The following is a 15631-nucleotide window of genomic DNA, read 5'->3' as shown; positions in this document are numbered from 1 at the left end:
CTCCATCCACCAAAACCATGCCTAGCCCTGCTGGCATAAAAATACAGACCTGTTCCCTGATTAGTTAGGGGCGCAGTCCCTCTTTGTGGCCATGTACATCACCACCTTTACAGAACATCAGGCTCTCAATTTTTAAACGTAACCTGACGTTAAGAAGTATAATCTACTAAAGGCAAAATTGTTAGGTGAAGAGCTGAAAAAATACAAATGGTGTAGTAAAAGTGCCAAAGGGCCTGCAAATAAATGGAGTTCTTAGTATATACACAGCACAGTGGGAAATTTAAAAAAAAAATGTGCAGGGTACTATCTGTCCTTCAAAAAGTCTAACTTTGGGGTGCCTGGGTGGCTCAATTGGTTAAGTGTTGGACTTCAGCTCAGGTCATGATCTCACGGTTTGTGAATTCAAGCCCCACGTCAATTCAAGCCCCATGTCAGGCTCTGTGCTGACATATCGGAGCCTGGAGCCTGCTTTGGATTCTGTGTCTCCTTCTCTCTCTGCCCTCCCCCCAACTCTGTTTTCTTTCTTTCTCTCTCTCTCAAAAATAAATAAACATTTTTTTAAAAAAGTCTAACTTGGGGCGCCTGGGTGGCTCAGTTGGTTAAGCAGCCGACTTCGGCTCAGGTCATGATCTCGTGGTCTGTGAATTCGAGCCCCGCGTCGGGCTCTGTGCTGACAGCTCAGAGCCTGGAGCCTGTTTCAGATTCTGTGTCTCCCTCTCTCTGACCCTCCCCTGTTCATGCTCTGTCTCTCCCTGTCTCAAAAATAAATAAAAACGTTAAAAAAAAAAAAAAAAGTCTAACTTAACAGACTCTCCAAGAGACTGATGAAGATAAATGAACATATGAGCTTTTGTGACCAGGTAAAGGTAAATCAAATAGAAATAATAGCTATTGCTTCTGTCTGCCCAGAAATCTATTCTTCCTTATCTTCCCCCATATACACCAATGGCCACCCTAGTGGTGTTGGGCACATGACCAGGCAGAGGATGGTTGTAAAAGGAATGTTTCATGACTACATCCTGGATGGAAGATTCACCAAGTGGCAGCTGTTCAGTTGCCCTGGTTGTCTTCTTTCTTAAGTCTGAGTGAGCAACCTTCCAATTTTTTTTTCATCTAATTTAGTCAGTCTATCGCTTGCAACCAAAGAATCTCAACTAATACACATATATATATATATATATAGTCTTTCCTCAACCCAAATTTTAAAAGGCCAAATTTTACTATGATTTAAGCCACTTTTTTTCCCCCTTTTATTCATTTTTGAGAGACAAGAGAAAGACAGACAGTGAGCGGGGTAGAGGCAGAGAGAGAGGGAGTTACAGAATCCAAAGCAGGCTCCAGGCGCTGAGCTGTCAGGACAAAGCCTGATGCGGGGCTCAAACTCACAAACTGTGAGATCATGACCTGAGCCGAAGTTGGACACTTAACTGACTGAGCCACCCAGGCACCCCGATTTAAGCCACTGTTAAAGACTCTCTTTTAAAACTGTCTGTCCTCCACTGTCTTCCTCTCTCCAACTAAATTTACTAAGGAAAAAGAAATACCCACCAAAAGTACAGTCATTCTATCTTCATCTTTGTGTTCTACACACAAGTTCCTATCATAGTCATCAGTAGGGAGTAGCGCCCATATGACCCATTTACAACACAGGAACATGGATGGGCAGTCCTACTCTCTATGCCACCCAGCTACTTTACATATAAAGTATTATTGTCACTCCAGATGCCACCAGGAAAAATGCAGAAAAATGACTCATTAAAGAACTTTTAAAAAGCCTGACAAATTTAATATCAATAAATTCCATAAAAAGTAAATGTTTTTCCCTTTTCTATGATGACTATTATTACCAGTTAGCATTTGAAACCTATTATGAACCAAAAATAATAAAGGATGTCTGTAATTAAACAGTTTCATGGTCAAACAGCACTTGAAAGGACATCTGTATCATCCTTAACAATAGCTTTATTTGTTTCCATAATATACACATATGATACCTTTTTCATATAATCCAAACTTCCTAACTCAGGACACAGGTAAAAATAGAGACAAAATCAACAGTATCTTTTAAATGTCATTTATCTGAGTGCATATTCTCAAAGGGCAGCTCTTTATCCACTGTAATGTTCCCCTATTCACCCCCACCCTCAACCTCCCAAACTACTACCTGGGCTGACATGCGGTTCATGGAATACGAAGAGCAGCTTAAATTCAGCCTAAGAAGGTAAAACTGACAGAAAATGAGACAGCTGGAAAGCAGAAGGTCATGTGGCTCTGAGTGTATCTAGCCAACCACCCAAGCATCTGTATCTCAACACAGTTTAGCTATTCCTTTCTTGTCACTACATATAAATAGAAGTGTGATTTAAACACACACACACACACACACACACACCCCTACTTATGGAAAATGATCCTGTAAAGGCAATACCGGTGTTGTGTTGGAAGTGAAAGTACTGGTTTTATCCAGAAAGCCCAGTGTTCATTAAATTAAAGAGACTGCCCAATTTTATCGTTATTCTATTCTAAAAAATATACAAGTATAATAAATTCTGTAAGTGTTCTACAGGTTTGCTAAACTGGTTCTACAAGTATTCCAGAATTGATTTTAATGAATTCATGAAAGAACTTCATCCCACACTTACAGAATCATTTAAGGTCACTTAATACTCAGTTATGCCTTAAAATGGTTAGTTATGTAATTTATGGACAAAAGGATATGACACAATGTTATTCTCAAATATGGATACTGAGGAAGTTCCAAAAATGTACTCTTGTGAATGAGAACTATGTACTTAAAAGAAATTATCTCTCCTTGAATATTTATACTATTCCTTTCCTATTTGTACAAAGTTTGAATTTAAAAGGATTTGTTACTAGGAGGCAAGAAAAGAAAGCTGGATACAGAAGTTTCTAAGCTTCACGGAAGCACTAGTTTAATCTATAGCTTTCCGTGAGTCACCTTACAGGGCTGAGTTCCCTAATCTGTAAAATGAGAGTGGTATGTTAAATGATTCCTGAGGTTGATTATTCCAGAAGCTGTTAATAATTTAAAATCTTTTTATTTTTTTTTAATGTTTATTTTAGAGAGAGAGAGACACAGACAGACAGACAGAGCATGGGTGGGGGGAGGGGTGGAGAGAGAGGGAGACACAGAATCCGAAGCAGGCTCCAGGCTCTGAGCTGTCGGCACAAAGCCTGATGCGGGGCTCGAACCCACAGTCTGCAAGATCATGACCTGAGCCAAAGTCGGACACTTAACCGACTGGGCTACCTAGGCGCCCCAAGGTGCTAATAATTTAGATTCATCACTTAAGTTAGAAATAAACAAACAAATTGCATATAGACCCTCAATGTGCATGTGTGACTTTTATATACCAAGTACTCCCAATTATAACTGGGTTCAGGTTTATTAAAAGGCAAAAGTTTTTTGGCAAAGGAAGAGACTAAAAACAAACTCATCACTGCATAGGGCCCTGCTTGAGCAAATCTGACTGGAGCTTAAGAAACTCCACCCAGTTCTGGCTAACATCAAAGGAGACTTACACAACTCAGCCAGAAAATAAGCCCCATATTATTTAACCAGGCACCAAGACAACACACAGTTTTCAAGCATAGTGCTTTGGACATCTGATCTTTCATTCTGACTACATGCCTGAAGTGAAACTGAAGTGAGAAGAGTTTTGGAAATAGGTGAACAAAGATAAGAAGAAATGACATGACAAGATGATGAAGCAAAGAAAAGAATTTTGGTCTCTTGACTACACTCTTACTATTAATAGCTATGTGCTCATAAAAAGTATATAAGAAGATATGATGAGGTCACAAAGCACCCGCTTCTGTTACATGGGTTTTTTTTTTTTAATTTATTTATTTTGAAAGAGAGAGAGAGAGCATGTACAAGTTGGGGGAGGGGTAGAGAGACAGAGAGAGAGAATTCCAAGCAGGCTCCGTGCTGACACAGCACAGAGCCGGACACAGGGCTTGAACCCATTAACTATGAGATCATGACCTAAGCCAAAATCCAGAGTCAGACGCTTAACTGACTGAGCCACCCAGGTGCCCCTTGTATGGTTTACTTTAGATTACAAATTCTGGAGTTAGCTCCTAAACTGAAATATATTCTAGGTCTATACAGATTAGTGTTCATATCTAACTTAAATACACAGAAGTATGGCCAACTTTTTAAGCTCTCAAAATTCCTCTTGAAAATGTCAGGTCAGTCTTACCTATAGTTAGTCACTCCAGACCTGTGCTCATTCTGTCTGATGAGAAATTAGCAATCCAGTTTGCAAATGGTCTGTTACTGCCTTTGTCCTCCTGTGTCCCCCACCCCCTCCCCACTCCAGACATACCCTGTCTCCCAAAGGTGCTGCTTGGGAGGTAAAGTGGAGGAAGAAAACTCATGAAAAAGAACAGAAGCCTAATTCCCACCAACATACTGAAACACTTTTCACAACCACTGTCATAATTTCACTTCATTCTGTCACATTAGCCAAATCTGTACCAAGATTCTTTTGCAGTAGTCAGCATTCTCTTTTTAAAAAGTGTAGAATCCTATTTCACAATTTCAAAAGGGTAAGGGAACACGCACCCCAGAAGGTCTATAATTCCACCTTAGTGTGAATAGTGTAAATTTGGTTCTTATGAAGTAGCTTTCCTCTTTTTTTTAATTTTTTTTAATGTTTATTTATTCTTGAGAGAGAGAGAGAGAGAGAGAGAGAGAGAGAGAGAGAGAGAGAGAGGGCAAGGGAAGGTCAGAGAGAGAAGGAGACACATAATCTGAAGCAGGCTCCAGGGTCTGAGCCTGACGCGGGCTCGAACTCACAAACGGCGAGATCATGACCTCAGCCGATGTCAGATGCTTAGACTGAGCCACCCAGGCACCCCTCCTATTTTTTTTTTTAAGTTTACTTACTTATTTTGATAGAGACAGAGACAGCACAAGCAGAGGAGGAGCAGAGAAAGAGGGAGAGAGAATCCCAAGGAGGCTCTGCACTGCCAGCTGCAGAGATCCACATGGGGCTTGAACTCACAAACCATGAGATCACGACCTGAGTCAAAACTAAGAGTTGGATACTTACCTGACTGAACCACCCAGGAGCCCCTGAAGTAATTTCCTCTTAATCCCAGAGATCAATTCCATGGAAAGTGAGTTTTTGGTTTCAGTGTGAAAAAGGAGAATAATAATTTAGCAACACAGAATATTTCAGGGAACAAAATAGGTCTGTATAAGGTATCAAAGTAGGGAAAGGGTATGTGGGCCCCAAGGCCCTAGGAGGTAAAAGAAAGAGAGGTAATATGATGTCAAAGGCAAGCTTGACATCAAAATATTACCTCCTGTCAGTTTTAGAAGAAAGGAAGAAACTTTCTTCAGTCACCTGGACTAGTTGGGAAACAAGATTATCATTTATAACATTGTTTACCTTTTTTTAAAACATTTTTTAATGTTTTTTTATTTATTATCAAGAGATGGAGAGAGAGCATGAGTAGGGGAGGGGCAGAGAGAGGGGGAGACACAGAATCCAAAGCAGGCTCCAGGCTCTGAGCTGTCAGCACAGAGCCCGACGTGGGGCTCAAACTCACAAACTGCGAGATCATGGCCTGAGTCGAAGTCAGACGCTTAACCGACTGAGCCACCCAGGCGCCCCTACCTTTTAATCTCTACACCCAACTTGGGGCTTGAACTCACAATCTCGAGATTAAAGTCATATGCTCCACCAACTGAATGAATCAAAAGTCATATGCTCCAGCCAGGCGCCCCTAACATTGTTTATCTAAAGGAAATGCTTCTGAGTTCCAAATAACCAACTTAATAAATGAACATTTAATAATAATTCTTGGGGTGCCTTGGTGGCTCAGTCAGTTAAGCATCTGACTTCAGCTCAGGTCATGATCTTGCAGTTCATGAGTTCAAGCCCCCTGTTGGGCTCTGTGCTGACAGCTCAGAGCCTGGAGCCTGCTTTGGATTCTGTGTCTCCCTCTCTCTCTGCCCCTCCACTGCTCATGTTTCTGTCTCTCTCCCTCTCTCAAAAATAAACATTAAATTAAAAATAATAATAATAATAATAATAATAATAGCTCTTGAAGGCAGAAGACCGCTCATAATGCTCACTTAAATTTTCTCCATGATTGATATTGTCAGTTTTGGGGGGGAGTGGCGGTAGAGGGGTGAATTATGGACAAGACATACAACTAAAAAGACATGTGGACTAATATTTTCTTCTATACTTTTTTTAATTTTTTTGGCAAGACTGATTTAAATGACAGAGAATTCTGAGGCCAAAACTAAGCTGCTATCCCAGGACATTAGTGAGAGTGCTGTGACTAAGATGCAATGCTTGTTCCTCAGGTTTGGAAGAAACCCAGTGTCCCAGCCAGTTCCAGAGACCATTTATAACCTGACATGGCTAGTGGCTATGGCATGTACCATAAAGATTTCATATTCAACATGAGATTTTTTGAGTTTGTCTAGCAAGCTTTCAGTTACTACATGGGGACTTTACTCCTCAGATTGGTTTTAATGAAGTTTTCAGAGGCCTATTACATATCAAGCTGAACCTTATTTGTCTGATGTCTGTGTTCTGCTTGTAATTAACTAGAAAAATAGTTTGATTTACACTTTCAATCAAAATGGTATTTCATTCAGAGTAAAACCAACGACCTGTATGGGAAACAGCTACCATCTTACACAGCTCATAGACACATGGGATCCCCAAAGCTAACCTGAATTTCTCCTGCTCCTCCCCAGATCCAGACTGGCAAATGGCAACACACAACTCAGCCACAACCTGACTATCCTAGCAATAAACTCCAACCCCCCTGTTGAATATATTAAGTTTCTACCCCCAGGTACCTCCCTAAACACTTCAAGGACAACAGCTGTACTATTATGAACTGATGGTATTTGCAGCCTCCACAGGGTTCTGTTCAGAACCACCACTTGTCCTGTTCATCATAGGATTAGCGACAGGAGAAAGCCCTTGATTACTAGAATAGCAGAAGCTATTGCCCAGTGACATTCCTATATGAAAGAGCACATGGATTTTACTTCCATGCAGTCCCAAAAAACAAAGACCTCCTTTTCCCACTGCTTTTTTAGGGAGCCCTAACCTCTAAATATAAAAACACTGCATACATATGCACACACATATTCAAATACATAAAACCTTGCAGCACAAGGCTGAAAGCCCAGCTTGCTTACTTACGGGAACTATCCAGGCAGCTTGTGCTCAGTCCTCACCAAATGCATTTTGAACCTCTAAACAGGCACCTGTCTGCCACATTTATGTCCAAGTGAATTTAAACCTATTTCCCCAAGAAGAATAATCTACACTAGATACCTCCCACTGTGAGCCATGTGATACAGACAGCATGATGTGTGCTGAAGTCTGGTTATGTGCGCCAAAGCAAAAGACGACAATGACACAGCACTTACATTTCTGCTATAACCATCCTTCAGAGTGACTCTTCAGTTTTATCTCGATTAAAAACAAAAAAAGTGAATCTTAGGATGATTCTCAATACCTGATCCTTCCAAATTTGGGAAAAAAAATAGTATTTTTTAAAATGTTACTCTCCATCCCACTTATTCCTCCTCAGTCTAAGACCAAAAACTATTCAGAGTTTGCCTACACCTATCCAAAAATTATTTCTAAACATTTAAGACCTCTAAAGGCTTTTATAAAAACACCAGGTCAAATAATCCAGGATCCAATTCCCTCATTTTAACAACTGACAAAAAAAGAACCAGAAAAAACAAGTCACTTATAAATGAAGCTGGACTGAGGATCAGACTAAGGCGAGAGTCAGCAAACACCAGAAGCACAAGAAGCGTATGATATAATGGACAAAATATTGGAATTTTATGGTTTCTGCTTTTATCTGACACAATGACATCACTATCCTTCAAGATCCTTTTTTTTTTTTTTTTTTTTTTTTTTTTTTTGCTGTACCTTTTCTTCTTAAAGTATGAAAGCAAAATTAGGAAGAGTCCTAAACATCAGGGGAAAAAAAATCTCAGCTGACTTAAAAGGACCCCAGTCCCTATTAAGAAAAAAAAGCCCCCAAACTCCTTAGTGTAACATCAAGGTCACATAATCCTACAGGGCCCAGCCCTATGACCTACCACAACCGACAGCAGTTTTCCATGTAGGGTCTCCCTATATTTTAGTCCCATGGGACCAGCTGCCATTTTTATAGGCATATCATTGACATTATCACCAATACCCTTGCTCATCTTGCTCTTCATACTTCAAAGTCTTGAAATCAAGGTCCACATCAACTATCACCTTTCCTGTTTCTTTTTCAAATCTGTTCTCCCAGTGCCATTGAGAACTAACACATCATCTGTACTTCTATTGTAACAGTACAGTCTGATTTGTACTGCAGTTCATTTATATACTAGTGGCTCCTATAATTGCTAGATCCCAAAGAGGAAGGACCATGTCTAAGCAATGTACATACCCTCCCCTAGCAGATTACTTTACATAGAAGATGGGCCAAAACAACAAAAAACAACAAAACAAAGGGGCTAGCTAAACAGAATTCTAAAATGGTATGATCTAAGTTAATATTTTAACAAATTTCAAATATTTTTATTAATTTTTGAGAGAGAGAGAAAGAGCACTAGCGGGAGAGGGCCAGAAAGGAGACAGAGGATCTGCAGCAGGCTCCGCACAGTGAGCACAGAGTCTGACGCTGGGCTTGAACTCACGAACTGTGAGATCATGACCTGAGCCAAAACTAAAAGTCAGCCGCTTAACTGAATGAGCCACCCAGGTGCCCCTAAAACGGTATGATTGAAGTTAATAAGAAGCATGTATAATTTGAAATTACTCAGGTGTTGAGGCTCCTGGGTGGTTCGGTCAGTTAAGCCTCTGACTTCGCCCGGGTCATGATCTCACAGTTCATGAGTTCAAGCCCCGCACTGGGCTCTCTGCTGTCAGTGCAGAGCATGCTTGGGATTCTCTCTCCCCGCTCCCTATCCCTCCCTGCGCGCGCTCTCTCTCTCTCTCTCTCTCTCTCTCTCTCTCTCTCTCTCAAATTAAAAAAAAAAAAAAAAAAGTCAGGTGTTAAAACTACAAAAACTCTTCAGAACTGAAAAAAAGAATAAATATACTCAAGGTTGAAGGCTTATCATTAATTAAGAATATTCACCTAATTTCTTCCACTTTCCAAGCATAGCTTATGCCAGAGCAATCATGTTGTCTGCAATCATGGAAAGAAAGCCAACAAGGAGTAACTATACGAGCCAGCTCTCTATGCTGGTCATCTTATCATTATTAGGCAGGGCAATAAAAATAGCCCTCTGCTTTTAGAAAAGCACAACAACATGATGCAATATGTCAGAAACAAATAGCATTTTGCTGAAGAGATAAGCTACCACCATCATGTTAACATCATTGTATAAATATTAAAAGTTTTCTAATTTTTAAAAAGTTAAATCTCCATAGTATCAGCTCACACATCTCTGTGTAGTAGTAGTAAATATACCATGTAATTTCAAGATTACTTAGTTTTGGGGAAATTGGGTGAAAGCAGAAAGTATTCACACTTGATCAGCTCTTAGCTTTTGAGAACTATTTAAGAAAAACCTCTCCATCAAGCCAAGTGAAGTTTCTCCCCTAAGTTCAGAGCCACAATATGCCAAATTTTATTATCTAAGATGTCAGTGAAAGTGAAGTAAAATCAAAGGCTGAACTAAGAGGAAATGGGAATTTGTGCTGATAATTCCATAATTATTTATTATAGACACACAATGTATGTCTCCTCCAGAGTCCCACTGGGCTGAGTTCCTAAGGGTTCCCTGCTGGCTCAGTCAGAAGTGCACACAACTCTCAACCACAGGGTTGTGATTTCAAGTTCCACCTTGGGCAGAGGGCTCATTTTTTAAAAAGGGAAAATAAATGGGTTTAACAGAACTTAAAAAAATAAAACGCATGGTGGACTCTGAGTTCCTAGATGGTAAGGACAACATCTTTTTCACCTTTTATCCTGGGCATCTAATACAATAAAGTGACACCTGGTAGCATCTCAAATGTATATTCATCCTGCTGAATGTGCTCTATTCCATATCATGACACAGCCTTCTCTTGCCAGGGCTGACATCTGCCCAGCTGGAGGGAGTCCCCTGGCTCTTCCATTGTCGGTCCTCGGCACAGAATCAGAATTGGGGTGCATTGGCCAGCTCTTCTGAGCAGGAAAGAAGAAGGCATAAACTATAGGAATACTCAGCAGGCATTTTGTAGAAAGACCTTAGTGGTAGTAAATGCCTTGCCTTTAACATAAAAGTGCCTTATAAATGCTTTCAAATGGGGGGGGGTACTAAAAAAAAAAGTCTAGAAGTAAAAACAATTTTAAGTGAAAACTGAACAAGCAAGGTGAAAAGTCAAAGGAATCTTTCAAACCATTATTAACTTTTAGCATTTTACCTGAAATGGAAGTAAAGATCAGAGTTAAAAGTAAAATGCCACTGAATCAGAATCATTCAGAAACAGAGCTGGGCAATTTCAGTTTTTAAGCGATGATTCTGAAGGGCACCCACAATTGAGAGCTACTAATCAACAATCCACTTACTACATTAAAGACAGAATTTGTAAAACTTAACACTAGAAAGAGATCAAGTTCTCCGTTGTTGGGAAGGTAGGTGCTTTAGATTATGTTTATTAGAAGTAAAGTCTGACAGGGATTCTTATACAAGTTAATATTGAGGGAGTGCCTTCAGGAGAAACCTGTAAGGGAGAGAAAGGAAGCAAAATTCTGGTTTCAGCTGAAGTCTAGCCTATGCCTCCTGACTGGGAAGCTATGAAACACAATCGCACCAGTCAGTCCCACCATGAGGTAAGGGAGCCACGTTTTTGTAACCTTCATCAGGCAGTCACTGGCTGAGAACCATGTGAAGAGGAGGGACATAACTTCCTAGGCATCTCTGGGGGAGGTGGCTCCTATATGGTATAGCCCTTGCTAACACTCACAACAGCTGGGGATTGGGCCGTATGTGTGTGAGAGACAGACTCTAAGCAAAAGGCCATTAGTAGAAATTAAATGACAAGTTTAATTCACTAAGATTTACCAATATTAAATATTAAGCTTGTATGTACCTACCAACATAGCTATTTAAAAAACAGGTGTACCTGGGTGGCTCAGTCAGTTGAGTGCCCAACTTCAGCTCAGGTGATGATCTCATGGTTCGTGGGTTTGAGCCCTACACTGGGCTTTGCATTGACAGCTTAGAGCCTGGAGCCTGCTTTGGATTCTGTGTCTCCCTCTCTCTCTGCCCCTCCCCCACTAACACTCTGTGTGTGTGTGTGTGTGTGTGTGTGTGTGTGTGTCTCAAAAATATTTTTAAAAATTTTTTAAATAAAATAAAAGACATAAAACTTCACCCAAAGAAAACAAAAATACCAATTCAAAAAGGTATATGCAACCCTATGTTTACTGTAGCATTATTTGCAACAGCCAAGACAGAGAAGCAATGCAAGTGTCCATCAACAGACAAATGGATAAAGAAGATGTGATACACACACACACACACACACACACACACACACACACTTTAATATTACTCAGCCATAAAAAAGGATGAGCTCTTGCCATTTGCAACAACATGGATGTACCTAGAGGGTATTATGCTAAGTGAAATAAGTCAGACAAAGACAAATACCATATGATTGCACTTATATGTGGAATCTAAAAAACAAAACAAAAACCAGAAAAGAGACCTATAAATACAGAGAACAAACTGTTGATTGCCAGAGGGAAGTGGGATGGAGGTAGGTAAAATGGGTGAATGGGAGTGGGTGATACAGGCTTCCAGATAGGAAATGAACAAGTCACAGGAATAAAAGACACAGCATAGGGAATACAGTCAATGATGTTGTAATAGCACTGTATGGTGACAGAGGGTAACTATACTTGTGAGCACAGTATGACATGAAACTAAGTTGTACAGCCAAAACTAATGTGACACTGTGCGTCAACTATACTTCAATAAAAATAAAACAAAAAATAAAAATAACCTTAATGAGGAGACAAAGAGGAGTCCTCCTTCACAGGGGGATACTGTAATACACCTCTTTCTTTCAGTAACTGACACATCATGTAGACAAAAATCAGTAAGTATATACAAGCTCTGAACAACTCAACCTACAAGTTTCAGCTAATGGACTAGAGAGTACACTGGGAAGACACTTTTCTAGCACACATGGAACAGTTCATTTTTTTAATAAATATGTACTAGGGGCTCCCGGGTGACTTGGTCAGTTAAGCATCCAACTCTCGATTTCTGCTCAGGTCATGATCTCAGGGTCATGAGACTGATCCCCAAGTAGGGCTCCACATTGAGCTTAAGATTCTCTCCCTCTCTCTCCACCCTTCTCCCGCACACACACTCACATGTATTCTCTCTCAAAAAAAAAAAAAGAGAGAGAGAGAAAATAAATGTATACTAAGACGTAAAATGAATCTCAAATCTTAAAAATCATTATTGTAAGAGAACAAACTGATGGTTACCAAAGTGGGGGGGGGGGAATGGGTGAAAACAGGTGATGGGGAGCAAGGAGTGCACTTATGATGAGCATCAGGTGTTGCATGTAAGTGTTGAATCTCTATATAGTACACCTGAAACTAATATTACACTGTATGTTAAATAAAAAGCTTTTAAAAAATCATTGTACAATATACATTTAAGAAACATCATAAATAAGTTAGAAATAAAAACCTGAATTTTTCAAAAATTTGAAAATTTTAAAACTCACTACAAATATCCATGAGTTAAAATCATAATAGACATGAAAAAATACTCAGAAATGAATAATAACAAAAATATTACATTCCAAAGTTTGTGGACTATACTTGAGAATCTGAGGAAGTCTCCAGCCTTAAGTGCTTGTAATAGAAAAGAAGGATATAAATAAATTAGTTAAAATCCATCTTAAGAGTTAGGTAAAAATAAATTTGAAGAAAACCAAAGGAAGGAAATAAAATCCTAAATGAGAATAAGGCACAGAGAAAGAAAAGATCAATAAAGCAAAAGTTCTCTCTGAGGAGTAACAAAGTTAACAAACCTTTGGTAAGACTGACCCAAACAGCAGAGAAGGCATAAATGAACAATTTTAGGAAGGAAAAATTGTAACGCTACAAATGCAGCAGAGGAAAAAAGAGATTTTAAACAACTATGCCAACAAATATGAAAATCAGATGAAAAAGACCATTCTAGGGCACCTGGCTCGTTCAGTTGGAAGAACATGGGACTCTTGATGTTGGGGTCGTGAATTCAAAGCCTCACGTTGGGTGTAGAGATTACTAAAAAAAAATAAACTTAAAAAAAAAAAAAAAAACAATTCCTGAAAGAGCATACAATAACTGAATCAAAATACAATAATAAATTAAAAATCTAAATAGTCCCAAATCAATTAAAGAAATTGAAACAATATTTTTAAGTCTCCCAAACACACACACACACACACACACACACACACACACACACACCCCAAAGATTTTATAGGAGTTCTACTGAGTATTCAAGGTGAAGATAACTCGAACACAAACTTTAGAAAATAGAAGAATTCTCAGGGTGCCTGGGTGGCTCAGTCATTTGAACATACAACTTCGGCTCAGGTCATGATCTCACGTTTGTGAGTTTGAGTTCGGCATCAGGCTCTCTGCTGTCAGCGAAGAACCCCGCTTCGGATCTTCTGTCCCCTCTCTCTGCCCCTTCCTGTTGCACTCTCTCAAAAATAAATAAGCCTTTGGGGCACCTGGGTGGCTCAGTCAGTTAAGCGTCCGACTTCAGCTCAGGTCATGATCTCGCGGTCCTTGAGTTCAAGCCCTGCGTCGGGCTCTGTGCTGACAGCTCAGAGCCTGGAGCCTGCTTTGGATTCTGTGTCTCCCTCTCTCTCTGCCCCTCCCTGTTCATGCTCTGTCTCTCTCTGTCTCAAAAATAAATAAATGTTAAAAAAAATTAAAAATAAATAAATAAACCTTCAAAAGAAGAAGAAGAAGAAGAATTCTCGCCAAATCATTTTATGAGGCTAACAGAAGTAATCTGTAGTGATTAGAGGCCCATATTCCAAACTGCCAGAGGTTCAAAGTTGGGTTCTACCACTTAGTATCTTTGTGGCCTTGAGCAAGTTTCTTCACCCTTTTGCTTCAGTTTCCTCAAATGTAAATTGGGTGTTTAACAGTATTATCTACTTTCTGTATCTGTTAATATATAAAATAGTTCCTGGAATAGTGTGTGTTTTATGTATGTGCTATTGATTATGTGATTATTGATAATATACATCTACTACCAAACCCAGACAAGAAGAATATAATAATGGGAAATTGTAAACAAAAATAAACTTATGAACTTAGATCGGGTCAGCAAACATTTTCTGTACAGAGCCAGAGAGTAAACTGTTTAAAATTTGTGGCACCTATACTCTATCACAAATACAGGCAGTCCTGGTTTTGCATAGTTCTAATACACACAAATTTCAGTGACCATGGTTTAGTTAAGCAACACCAGTCCCCCAACAACATGGTTCAAGTTTCAGCTCCCATGGTATATTAACTGTGAATAATTGCATAAAGCACAAAATTTGCTGCTAGCTCCTCAGTATACAAATTGCTACGTAAATAACAAGTGTGTGTGGAGATCAGTGACCTATCACATCACTTCTTCGAAGTCTGTTGGTGACTGGTCGCTGAACATCTGTTATTCAGTTCATGCATAAACAGTGGTGCTACCTCCTCATCTCCCAATGATAAATTCGTGTGGTATTTTATGAAAATGAGTAACCGAAAGAGAGAACTGGTCAACAAAAATAAATGTGCAGCAAAGAATCAAAAAGTAGTAACGCTGGAAGTGAAATTTACATCAAATGTAAATGTAGTTCTAGAAAAAATAGCTCGCTGTGGGAATGCTGACACTACCACCATTCAAAAGACGTGCTGCCAGAGGAACTCAGTGAAGGTAAGCTCATCTCCATAAATGAGGATAATGGCTTCTTGAAAAAAATAAAAAGGCCTTAGAGGAAGTGCCGCTGGCAAGAAATCTCACATTAGAAGAACTCTTGAAGATACTCTGTGGCAATGAAAGCACAAAAGACAAATGCTGGAAGCTGATCTAAACCTAGAAAGGAGTAGGACGGGGCACAGAAGAGATAGATATCTGGGTCCATATCATAAATTACGATAAGAAGAAGCCCCGACACTGTTCAAACTATTCTTGGTAAGTTTTTTACAAAGAAAAAAACATTTAGATTCTCAACATTTTTAATGTTTTGAATTACAGTGTACTAAACATTAATTTTCCAATTTCTTCATTTCCCTAAGTTTTATATAAGACAAGAGAGCTTTTAAAATTTTTTTAAAGATCACAATCATAATTTTCCCCTTTGATTATTAACTTTGCTTTGCAGTTTCAGCCTGCTCGGCCATTTTTTGCAGTCCCAAACTACTGTGCAAAGTAAAAACTTCCTGGTCTCAACACTGCCATTATAGAGTGTAAGTTTCCATAGACGATACACATATGAATGAGTGTGTCAAACATTCTTAGCTCATAAATTATACAAAAACAGGCAGTAGGCCGAATTTGACCTGTGAGCCATAATTTGCTGACCCGACTTAAATGAAAAAAATCCTAAAA

General features: G+C 39.3%; 1 protein-coding gene across 20 annotated transcripts in view; it reads right to left on the bottom strand.

Annotated features, from left to right (window-relative positions):
* Window positions 1-15631, bottom strand: part of MAP4 (microtubule associated protein 4) — a 197564-nt gene that overhangs the window by 131640 nt on the left and 50293 nt on the right. Inside the window, exon 1 of one of the 20 annotated variants that reach the window (XM_058727100.1) lies at window positions 7206-7303. The exons of the other annotated variants lie outside the window; for them this stretch is intronic. The gene's annotated coding sequence lies outside the window, so the exon portion shown is untranslated. Of the gene's footprint in view, window positions 1-7205; window positions 7304-15631 lie in introns of those variants that run through there. 20 annotated transcript variants of the gene reach the window in all.

Source organism: Neofelis nebulosa, chromosome 4 (assembly GCF_028018385.1).
Source record: "Neofelis nebulosa isolate mNeoNeb1 chromosome 4, mNeoNeb1.pri, whole genome shotgun sequence".
In the NCBI taxonomy this organism is placed as follows: Eukaryota; Metazoa; Chordata; class Mammalia; order Carnivora; family Felidae; genus Neofelis; species Neofelis nebulosa.
The sequence above is the reverse complement of the archived record's forward strand: the minus strand, read 5'-3'. Positions and strand labels throughout refer to the sequence as shown.